The sequence below is a fragment of the Stylophora pistillata genome, chromosome 2 (genome assembly GCF_964205215.1).
Source record: "Stylophora pistillata chromosome 2, jaStyPist1.2, whole genome shotgun sequence".
Classification (NCBI taxonomy): domain Eukaryota; kingdom Metazoa; phylum Cnidaria; class Anthozoa; order Scleractinia; family Pocilloporidae; genus Stylophora; species Stylophora pistillata.
Window position 1 is genome coordinate 52,740,238 of NC_142520.1, and position 9,779 is coordinate 52,750,016.

General features: G+C 40.6%; 1 protein-coding gene and 1 long non-coding RNA gene across 2 annotated transcripts in view; both read right to left on the bottom strand.

Annotated features, from left to right (window-relative positions):
- LOC148740292 (uncharacterized) overlaps window positions 1–9,779 on the bottom strand; it is a 118,634-nt gene that overhangs the window by 38,261 nt on the left and 70,594 nt on the right. The window lies entirely within an intron of this gene.
- LOC148740293 (uncharacterized) lies at window positions 1,062–2,044 on the bottom strand. The gene is made up of 2 exons (XR_015997144.1): window positions 1,993–2,044; window positions 1,062–1,815 (listed from the first exon to the last, which is right to left on the bottom strand). It is a non-coding gene; the product is annotated as an uncharacterized LOC148740293 (long non-coding RNA).

Genomic DNA, 9,779 nt, shown 5'->3' on the forward strand with positions numbered 1-9,779 from the left:
TTACTGAAAAACTCAAAGCAAAACCACGAGCACAGTTGTTCAACCAAGTGCATGACTGTACCACTCACTGGTTGGCTGACTGGCCTATATAGAACAATACTTTAAGTTTCCGAGTAAACACAGGAATATCTACACGTCTACAAATGAAAAAACTACAAAACTTGACGTGGACTACAATCAAATAAAACTCGTTTCCCTGGATTTAATCAAATAAGGAGAGAGATTGGAAACTGCACTTGTGTGTACATCCGTATATCCATATGAGACAGCATGATACTCTATTAAGAGCAAATCACAAACAGTAAAATGCCATTATTTCAAGGTAAGAAATGTCTAAGAAGTAAAATGTACGCTGCTTTATCTTCATGTGCAGTCTTTAGTTACAGCTGAGATCTCTCTTTTTCTTCTTCCAGACTTGGATGACCGAGATTAGGTCCTGTTTTACGCTTGATTCACTCCACAAACCATTCCAGGATCTTCAGATCATTTGACGATGACACACAGTGTACAATAAATATTTGCGGGAGTTTCATCGGGCGGAAGAACAAGTTTTGTTAATTTTTGTGCGGGAACACATTGTTGAGAGTTCTGCTTTGAAATCATTTCTTGCTTGATAGAGGCGCTGTTCGGTCTCTCTGTCTTCGTGAAGTCTGAAGGATATTTCAGCTTTTGAACTAATCAGAATTAACATCGTTCTTCTTCTCCTGATTGTTGCTTTCCTCACCGACGGTTTTTGACCAAGTGTTCGCTTGAAAGAATCGCTGTAACTGAACGGGGGAGGGTAGGGTAGGAGAGAAATTAATGTGGGGGGAGGGGTGCACTCATTTAGTTTCCCTGTCAACGAACTTTCACCACTACATCCCATAAGTTGTCGCATAAAAATTTCTTTATCTTCCCTCCTCGGCCCCCACATCCAGTCAAGGGTGTGGCTATGATCACGGGTGCTGTCTAAAAACAGGTGTAGATACTCTTGCTTTCTTCTTTTCAGAAATTTAGAATAGACATTGACGACGCTGCATTGAGGAGAGTGTTAGGAAAGAAGAAATGCTAGTATCCCTGAATCGTGTCATAAAATACATATTTATTTGAATATCTCTGTGATTTCTGTAATTTATAAGCACTAATCGCTCTAGCTGCGTTTACAAGAAGCGTATGCAAGGACTAAAAGTACTTGGTAAATAAATCTACCATACCGACAAAATATTTCAAACCTTGACTTTAGAAATTCAATTTTATTTACGAATGTTTTATGTCTCCTTATGAATAACAAAAATAATACGCGTAAACTGCTCAAGTTGGCTGTTTTTAAATTCACTGTCTTTCTCCAGTCTAAACCGCACCCAAATAAAAAATTTCCTCTTGTTCTTTCAGTAACGCAACGAAATCATTTTCCGTGAATTATATTATCTTGATACTTTTCAGTTTTTAGAGAATATTATACACCGTGACAACTACTCAATTTATCAACAGACTACTCCAAAAGAAAAAATTTTTAAAAACTTCTCATAAAATTTGTTTCTTTTTTTAGGCCCAAAGCAACTCTACCAGTAAATAATTTTATACTTTAAACAAATTAGCCACATCTTCATTCGGCCGGGTTTTTTTTTAACAGAGATCTGGGCCGAGTATAATGACTGTGTAGATAGCCTGTCTTTTAACCTGTAAAAACAACAAACACAACAATGCGATAAGAAAGCAAAGAAGAGTTAACTGCATCAAAAGTCGTTTGATTCTACTCACTGAAGCGGGCGATTAAGTGTCAGTTGATGCTTGAAAGTTATTTATGAAAACAACCCACGTCATCACCTATGATTACTGAGCAAAGAAAGAGAACGGATAGTAAAATGGAGAAAAAGCCTTGAGGTTAAAGTCTGAATTTACTGTCATCTCAGAGTTAAGAGGGAGATTTATGATTCTAAGTAACAAGTTAAACGAAAAACACTGTTAGGAAACTAAGCCTACAATTACTAACTGTGCTGTACTGAGCTGTACCTTGAGCGGGTTGAAGGCTGACATAGTGCACCTCATGAATATGTCCCAGTACCAGTGCTTTGCTTTTGTCAACTGGAAAATGTGGCGTAATCATTACATCATTGCTATGGGGTAGACTGCTGATCACAAGAATGCACGTTTCATAGTAGTTTGCTGCGGCACATAAAATCACGTGATCACCCCAAGCGCCATCTTGTTCCATGTGTGTTAAATATTCAGTCCATGTTTGATGTCCATGGACAAAGTTAAATAGATCTGTTCCATCCGGCTATAAACAAATCACGTATGATGCACGATCCTCGCAGTAGATAGCGCTATTTGAGAAATAGCGAAAATCAGACCTGAAAAAAAAAAAAAAAAATCAGGTCTGTACGGGACTCGAACCACTGACCTCTGCGATACTAGTGCAGCGCTCTACCAAGTGAGCTAAAAAACCAACTGAGAGCAGGCCGTTAAGTTGATTCGTAATAAACCCGTGAAAGTGATAAATCAGATACAATGAAATATATGAAGTTCATACATTTTGAACTGCGGTATTAGATACGTATGATGCACGATCCTCGCAGTAGATAGCGCTATTTAAGCAATAGGGAACTTTAGCATCACGTTTACGGCAAACGGCGAACCTGAGGAGGTCACGTGACCACCGCTTTGCCGTCACGTTTGTAGTTTGCGGTTCCAGTTTCAACGGGAAGAAGGCACTCCAGCCGTTAGTGACTTACGGGAAGGTTTTTTGGTCGCTTAACGAAACCAACTTACGTTTGACACTTTTAGTAAGAATTTTCTACCTTTTATGGATCCAAATGTCGTTTTTTGTTATTAAAAAACAATGTATTCTGCATGATCTAAAAGGAAGAAGGCCGAGTGGTGAAAGGGATTGAAAACAAAATGGCGACTCGAAGTTCCTAAACATTTGCATGCAAAGAAGCATACTTATGGAGTTCCGTATCAATGTATGCCTTCTTCTACTTCTAGAAAATGCCTTTTAGATGGCCAAACACTTGCCAAGACGTGCTGCGCTCAGACGAACGTAAAATATTTTCTCCTTAAATACTATAGAAATACAACACCAAAGGAATGATGGTTGGATGCTCAGGCAATCCAACCCAACGCGAGACATCACAACGAAAATAAAAGGTCCTCCCGCGAAAAAGCTGAACATCGTTAGCAGCTTTAAAATTTTTACAAGCATTGCCGGAGTTAGCTTTAGATTCCTTCCTTTTCTTTTCTGCCGATATCTTAGCCTTCCAAATTTTCTTTTCATCTTCAGAGTCGGAAGCAAGTCCGACTCGTATTCCTGCCCAACCAGCCACCCGTCTTTGCTTCTATCTGCGAGCTTTATTAACTTCTGTCGTCTCTTTATGAGCTGTCGCCCTTCTGCCACCAGCCAGCGGATCTCTTGCAGTTCGTTCAGGCTGACCTCTATCTGACCAAAGATGTGGTCCAGTAAGGCATTTAACTCGAACTGCTTCCTATTACCCTTGAATTTGAACTTGGCGGCTTCCTTAACGACTTCCGACTTTCCTTCGAGCTGCTTGCTTTGTTCCTCGAGTTGGGAGACCAGATAGGTTTTGAAAAGAGAGAACACTTGATCAACCAAAGATGGATTTGATTATTCTTCCTGTAATGAAGAGTTTTCCGTGACTTCGGGTGCCGGAGTGATAACGACTTCTGCTTCTGATCGAGCCGCTTTACTGTCCATTGCTACAACCTCGATGTCAGCGTGGAAAGCGAGTAAATCACATTGAACCGTCTATAAATACTGAAACCATACCAATCAGGAATACCCAAGGGACACGCCCCAAATGGCGTGTCCTACAGTGAATTGAATCAACAATGAAACAAACTGTTAATGAGCTGTGAACTCCGTATCCCAGCAGAAAATATATGTTTAGTTAGTAGACTACTACAGGGAATGGAAGAGTGCTTGTCTCTTCGCTACGTCGGCTGTTTCAGAAGGTATCAAAGTAATATTTGATGAATGTAAACTGATCGATCTTAAAAAGTGATAAAAACTTATCCGACCGTTTGCAACTCATCTTAACAAAGCGATGTGGGATGTGATGGGAAGAAAACGTGACTGGAAGTTTCGGGAGGCGGAAGGGCATTATTCAAACACCTCGGTTACTCTTGGCAATCTTAGATACTTTTTAATTGTAGAGAGAAAAACTCATGCGGGTTTTAATGCATAGTCCACCTTTAATGCTAGGCACAGTAGTGTCATTAAGAATCTTTGGTAGAGTGGTACTTATTGATGCAAGACCTTTTGGTGGGCGTGCCCTCTAAATTAGAAAGGCCACTAGGCTGTTTGCCTCCATCTGTTAATATTGTCTTGCTAGGGAAGATAACTGATTACTGAGGGAGGCCGGGTGAGAAGCTTTTTATTACTCTACCAGGACAAGAAAGACAGATCCAGGAACCGTTTCTTTCATTTTCCAATGTTTTCAAGAGGTAAAAATGATTACAATGGTCTTAGCGACTCATTTCTACAGAAACGAATCCTATAATTTTTCTTTTCTTCACTTCATTTACATGAATCAACTTTATTCCCTTAAGGTGAGCATGATGAGAAGAACACATAATAAGGAACCATGGAAAATTCCTTCAAGAATCAGGCTATAAAACAAAGGACTACGGGCTCGAGAATCAACTATCACGAGTGGAAATCAACAGCGAATAATCTAATGGTTTGTGGAAACCTACTTGTCGCCCAAAGCTTAGATAGATAGATAGATAGATAGACAGATAGATAGATCGTTTATTGAGTAATACTTTGCAGTCGTAAAACTGAATCGCGTATTTTACAGATGACATCGGTTAAAATATAAAGCTAAATACAATCATATAAATGCAAATGCCTAGTACAATAGGTAAATCTAAAATATGTATGAATATCTGAAATTAAACTCGACTTTCTTTGAAACTTTAGGAGCCATTGTGCGCACCCTGGGACATAGCATAAAAGAAAGAACGTCGAAAACGTTCCCTGTGAGAAGGTGGCAAATTATATATCTCTTGACGCCTTAAATTAGAACTACATTTTTTCCTTGATGGCAGAAGATGGTACAACTTATGTTCGGGATTGTTAACAATGGAATCGAACAAATGACACAAGAGTTCTATGCGTCTATCGTACACAGTTGGTAGGCCTAGACTGTCAAGGCATTCCCAATATGGCATTTCAGGTGAAATTATAGAAAGCATATATCCTCATTAAGATAGGCCGGCAGTGCATGATGGAACACTGGAGCGCAGTATTCTAGTATAGGTCTAATTATTGTACAATTGAAGTTCACAATGTCCTTATGGGAACACGGGCCCTTTTCAAGAGAACAATAAAATACAGGAGCTTATTTGCTTTCTTAATGCAATCTACAATATGATTGTTCCATTTCAAGTCACTGGATATCGTAACACCTAATATCTTCGCGCAGTCAGTGGGTGACAGGAAGCTCGTGACCATCTACTTCGACAGGGTAGAAGTTATGAGCGTTTTTCTTGAAGTCAATAATCATCTCCCTTCACTTGTCGGCATTGAGTTGCATCCACTGAGACCGAGACCATTCCTCCACGGCAGTGACAGCGTGTTGCATGTCACCCAGAGAGCCGCGGGGTATGGTTTGGGAGATTATCGTGTCGTCAACATACTTCCACATGGGAGCGACAACCTTGAGATCATTGATCATGAGCAAGACAAGCCAGGGGCCGAGCTTGGTCCCCTGCGGAACTCCGGCAGGGACTGGGCCCCACTCAAAAAGCAGTCAGGGGACAACTTGACGCGTTGGTGTCGATTGGTCAAAAAGTCATTCACCTAGGCTTTGATGCTGTGCGGTATGTCGAGGCCGATGATCTTAGCGACAAGTATCTTATGATTGATAAGATCAAAGGCCTTACGATAGTCAAATAACACGACTCTAACGGCTGCACCGGTACCATTTGTAGCTTGTGACCAGTGGTGAAACATCGAGATCAGAGCGAACAGGGTGGAGGATTTAGGGATAGCATCGTATTGATCACGGTCAATGATCTTCAAAACAGCCAACATGGGTCGATACAACAAAATAGCTGTACAACAGCTGTACAATAGCTGTAACGGGCTCGACAAGAACCTCAGCGTACTCACGCAAGAGCCAATCAGGAATACAGTCGGGTCCGGCCGCTTTGCGTGGATTTAATTGTGTCAGGGGGGGACAGAACCGCAGGCTCGGACAGAGTGAATACATAGAGTTCGTCCTCTACAGTTGCAACTGGCTCTAACGGTTGGAAGATTTCTATGGGAGCAAGGAAGGCGGAGTTAATTTCTTTTCGCGATTTCAAGTTCCCTCTTTTCGCCTTCAAGTTGTAAACTGGAGAGAATGCTGTCCGAACCGGAACAGGGAACCATTCCAGCAATCTGTTTCACAGCATTCTACCACTGCGAGGGCTTGGTGGACTTGAGATTTTCAACTTTTGAGGCATACCGCAGTACAAAATATACGAACTTCATATATTTCATTGTATCTCTTTTGTGGCAAAGTAGTTGCTGCGCAGCGATTTACGGTTTCGGTTTACAGCCTTACGGTCGTAATAGTAGCTCTTCTTGTCTCCACTGTTGAACGCTTTCTGCGGTCGCAGCCTTACAAGGGTTTTGAGCTCAGCAGTGATCCAAGGTGCATCGTTGACGTGAATCTTGTGGTGCTTGATCGGCATGATATGATCCATACCAATGTGAATCGTGTCTACAAACAGATTCAACTTGGCTAGGCAGGAATCAGCGGGTTGAACAGGGACCAGTCGAGAGGCGAGAGGTAGCGTCCGACCTCCAACTTTCTACTTGCGCGAGTATCCTGCTTTGGAACAGATTTCCAACTGGAACCTTTTCCCACTGGCCTCGCTTTGGTGCCCACAAGAACGATCATATGATCAGACAGGCCGAAGGGGGGAAGGGTTTGGACTGAGTTTGCATCGTATAGTTGAGGGAGGTTTGTGATCACTAAGTCTAAAATTTGGTCCTCCCTTGTCTACGAGTTGTTTGAGATTGAATTGGGTGGTCAAGCGGCGAACATTTAGGCGATTGAAATCCCCGCATAACAAGGAGCTGCAACTGGGTATACACCTTCCATAGATGTTGTCAACATACAGGCTTATATTTTTGTATTGGGTGATGCAAATGGGTCAGGTCACGTGCTACTCACTTTACGCTTTATCTGTCATGGATTATAGTTTACCACTAAATTTTCTTCGACTCTTTTTGGTTTAAGTTGATCACGTGACGCGATACCCGTCCGTGAAAAAATACCCGGATGAATAGTACTTATCCGTGTAAAATTTTGAATGGTCTGATAGCCGCGAAGTTAGGCAGATCGGAAAAACAGTGACTTTTCAATTCTGACAGGTATAACGTATTATTTAGCTGGTGTACTGCTGCGAATTATTGACATTTGTGACAGGCTGTACGCATGAATAAATATTTGATTGATCTGCGTTTAGTAGGTTTTGACTGTTTTTCAACTGGCACGCGGAAGAAAATTTAGTGGTGAACAATAAAGACAATAGACTGTTTATGTCTCGGAACTAGCATAATTGCCCTCTAAGCTTCACTTCTCGGGCAAGTATTTGTTTTAAGAACATCAAATTTTCGCGGTGCAACTATCAACCTATAGTTCCTCGACAGAAACACTCTGTTGTTTAAATAGATAGCGTTTAGGGTAGTCAATCAGATTGCAGCATTCATAATGTAGCGTTAGTAGATAAGTAGTAAAAATTGCTCGGATCATTTTTACCCAATTACAATTACTTTTGAATGAGCGAAGCGAGCAAGGGTATATAGAGTTTATTTCTTGAGCTCTTTTAATGTCAATGCGTTAGACTTATAATGAAAAGGTCCAGTTCAGCCATTAGAGGAGTCAAGTTGTACTGTTCCTGGAAATTAAACTTTTACTGCTAAAATGCCTCTCCCTCAAGTCACTCTACCCAGGAGTGTCCCCAGGAGTGTCCCCAGGAGTGTCCCCAGCAGTGTCCCCAGGAGTGTCCCGAGGAGTGTCCCCAGGAGTGTCCCCAGGAGTGTCCCCAGGAGTGTCCCCCATGAGTGTCCCCAGGAGTATTAATGGTCCAAGTGAAATGATAAAGAAATGAGAAAAAAAATACTGTGGAGCTACCTGTCAAGGAGTAGGATCCCGTCCAGGGGTGGGTGAAAATATTCTTGGTCACTTCATACCACAGAAACTTAGATTGATTAGCTCCCTTCACTATGTAAGTCATTCTCTTAGGCAGACTTTTACCTTTCACCGCACGAACGACTTTATGTATACTTTATCATGTTTGAACTTCAGCTCGGTACATGCACAACATAGATTCTTTGATAGTCATGTGTTTAGTCAATTTCTTTAGACTTTATTCAAACAAATCTGATTTAGCCACAATGATATGTATTGCCATGTGTTGTAATTTGAATTGTTGTTTTGGATATATAATATAACAATGATTGGTTAAGGTCATCTAGCCTTCAAAATATATTGATGTCAGTTGAATTAGATAATTCTAAAACCAACGTAAGCCCAATAGTTAATTTTAAGTTTGATGGATAAATATGATTGCTCAGCTCTTTAAGGATGGATGACTCGTGTAACTATTGAATAATTGTCATTATTTGTAAAGATTTAAAGGCCATCTCTGGTATTAGTGTTATGAGCTCAGTGGTCCATCACCATCAGAGTTAATTCACGTTTCTGGAGCATGGAGAATGCCGGGATGCTGATTTACCACACGTAACCTCCAGCATTTCTTGAAGCCTCCTCGGGCCCAGTTCTTCAGAAGCTGATTAGCACAAACCCAGGGCTAATTTTTACCCTTGATTTCCCTATCTAATTGTTTAAAAAGCCTTTTTCAAATAATTTTGTTTTTTCTTTTTGTAACATTTAATCATCAAATTGGGAGCAAAAAAAATAATATTCACTTTTCTTTCAAAGCTTTCAGATCTAAAATCGGATTTCACACTCAGCGTGGATTTTCTTAACCCACCTTTGTGTAATTTTTTGGGTTATTTTCTAGTACTCCTGTGCAATCATGAGAGAAATAAGGGACTGTGAAAGTATAGGGGCCTACTCAAAAACTCCAAATAATACAACATGATGAGCAAAGTTGTTCAACCGACTGACTGTACCACTGACTGGACTATTATATGGAACAATACTTAAAGTTTCCGGGCAAACGCAGGAATAACTACACGTACACAAACAAACAGAACTTAAAAACCTGACGTGTGCTACAACCAACTTAGAATAAAACCCGTTTCCATGGATGTAACTAGAAAAGCAGACCTTGGAAACCGGACAGGCGTGTATATCCTTATGTCACAATATTATGCTCTATTGGAGTAAATCACAGATAGTAAAATGCGAATATATTTTAAGGTAACAAATATCTATAAAAAGTAATATGTATGCTGCTTTATCTTTCTTTGGTCTCGACTTGCTGCTGAAGGTCTCCCTTTTACTTCTTCCAGACATGGATGACTTAGATTAGGTTCCTCTTTCACGCTCAATTTCTTCTACAAATCATTCCAGGTTCCTCAGATCACTGGAAAATGACGCATACCGTGTACCATAAAAATTTGTGGGAGTTTTACTTGGAGAAAGGACAGTTTTAGTTTTTCTTTTGGGAACACATTGCTAAGTAAGTAAGTAACTTAAGTAAGTAACTTTATTTAGCCACATATCGCATATGAGCGAATAGCTCGTTTAAATGCAAATGTGCCACCCAGTAAACAGGCCAGACCACATCACAGTAATCTCGTGATGTGGGTTCTT